The 2,386-nt window shown below is 35.9% G+C and overlaps 1 pseudogene; it reads left to right on the top strand.

Moving 5' to 3' along the window:
* Positions 1–907: 907 nt before the first annotated feature.
* LOC141490009 (large ribosomal subunit protein uL6-like) lies at positions 908–1,487 on the top strand (annotated as a pseudogene).
* Positions 1,488–2,386: the final 899 nt, after the last annotated feature.

Raw genomic sequence — 2,386 nt, 5'->3', positions numbered from 1 at the left:
TTATGTAAGGCCAAGTTTGAATTTGGGTCTTCCTGAGTTCAGGCCCAATGCTCTATCCACTAGGCTACATACAAGCAGCATGTTCAGATTGAAGAATAGAAGGTCATGGGAGAAATATAACAGTTATCTTCAAGTATGATGGAGAGAAGAAATTTGACTTGCTCTGTTGGTTCCAGAGGGCAGAACCAGGAACAATGAGTTGCGAAAAGGTCCTTTTAAATTTAATTTCAGTAAGAAAGTGCTTAAAATTAGAACTGTCCCAGAATGAAATGTTCTATCAACATATAGTGGATTTTTCTCTCTATGAAGTTCTTTAAGTAGAGGATGGATAAGCACTATGTCCTTATGCAGATTCCTCTTATGTGTGATTTGGATTAGGTAACTGTTGAGATCCTTCCAACATCACTCAGATTTTATGATCCTATAAATGGACTTAAATAACCTGCATCACTTAGAAGTGTTTGTCTTATACCTAAAACAGGAAGAGTCAAAGCAGAGAAAGGAAATTATAGACTTATCTCCCTAATGAATATAGATGTAAAAATCTTAAATAAAATCTCAGCAAAGTGATTACAGCAAGTTATCACTAGAATAATACACTCTGACCAAGCAGGATTTATCCCAGGAATGCAGGGTTGGTAAATCATATGATTATCTCAATAGATGCTGAAAAAGCCTTTGACAAAATACAGCACCCATTCTTACTAGAAAGTATAGGAATAAATGGATTATTCCTTAGATGATTAGTAGTACCTATCTGAAACCATCAACGAGCATTATATGCAATGGGAATAAGAGGCATTCCCAATAAGAGAAGGGGTGAAACAAGGATGCCCATTATCACCACTATTATTCAATATTGTGTTAGAAATGTTAGCTTCAGTTCTTTGGCCAATTTATAATCAGGATGAAGACCATTCTGAGCAACCAGACTATGGACATTCCAGAAAACGTTGACATTTCTCTGAAGGGTCAGGCAGTTATTGTGAAGGGGCCCAGGGGAATCCTCCTCAGAGATTTTAACCATAACAATGTGGAGCTCAGTCTCCTTGGAAAGAAGAAAAAAAAAGCCCCTGGGTGGACAAGTGGTGGGAAATCAAAAAGAACTTGCAACCGTACACACAATCTGTAGTCATGTGTAGAACAAGATCAAAGGCGTTACTCTGGGTTTTCATTACAAGATGAGGTCTGTGTACGCTCACTTTCCCATTAATGTTGTCATTCAAGAGAATGGCCTACTTGTTGAAATCAGAAATTTCTTGGGTGAAAAATACATTCAAAGGGTGTGCATGAGACCAGGTGTTGCTTGTGCCATTTTTCAATTCCAAAAAGATGAGTTGATTCTTGAAGGAAATGATATTGAGCTTGTATCAAACTCAGCTGCCCTGATCCAACAGGCTACCACAGTCAAAAACAAGGCTATCAGAAAGTTTTTGGATGGTATCTACGTTTCTGAGAAAGGCACAGTGCAACAAACGGATGAATAAATTGGAAAAGATGCCAAAGACTGTGTCCTGAGGAATCAATGCTTATTCAAATACTTTTTGTCAAAAAAAGGAAGAAATGTTAGCTTCAGCAATAAGAGAAGAAAAAAGAAATTGAAGGAATTAGAATTGGGAAGGAAGAAACAAAACCCTCACTTTTTGCAAATGACATGATGGTACCTAGAGAATCCTAAAAAATCATCTAAAAATTATTAGAAACAATTAGCAACTTTAGCAAAGTCACAGGATATAAAATAAACCCTCATAAATGCTCAGCTTTTCTATATATTACTAGCAAGATACAACAGCAAGAGCTAGAAAGAGAAATCCCATTCAAAGTAACGTCGGACAATATAAAATACTTGGGAGTCTACCTGCCAAGGCAGACATAGAAACTCTATGAAAACAATTACAAAACACTTCTCACAAAAATAAAATCAAATTTAAATAGCTTGTAGATAAACCAAGCTAATATAATAAAAATGATAATCCTACCTAAATTTATCTACTTATTTAGTGCCTTATCAATCAAACTTCCAAAAATTTACTTTAATGAGGTAGAATAAATTGTAAGTAAATTCATATGGAGAAATAAAAAATTATTAATATCCAGAGGGGGAAATGGGGGAAAAGTGTAAAAGAAGGTGGCTTGAGACAGCTAGGTAGCACAGTGGATAGAGCACTGGTCCTGGAGTCAGGAGGACCTGAGTTCAAATCTGACCTCAGACACTTAATAATAATTATCTAGCTATGTGATTTTAGGCAAGTCACTTAACCCCATTGCCAAAAATAAAAAAAAGAAGGTGGTTTAGCCCTACCAGATCTAAACACATTATAAAACATTAGTCATCAAAACAATCTGGTATTAGCTATGAAATAGAGTGGTGGATCAGTGGAATAGA

This window comes from Macrotis lagotis, chromosome 5, assembly GCF_037893015.1.
Source record: "Macrotis lagotis isolate mMagLag1 chromosome 5, bilby.v1.9.chrom.fasta, whole genome shotgun sequence".
NCBI classification, from domain to species: Eukaryota; Metazoa; Chordata; class Mammalia; order Peramelemorphia; family Peramelidae; genus Macrotis; species Macrotis lagotis.
This window is presented reverse-complemented; position numbering and strand designations above follow the sequence as displayed.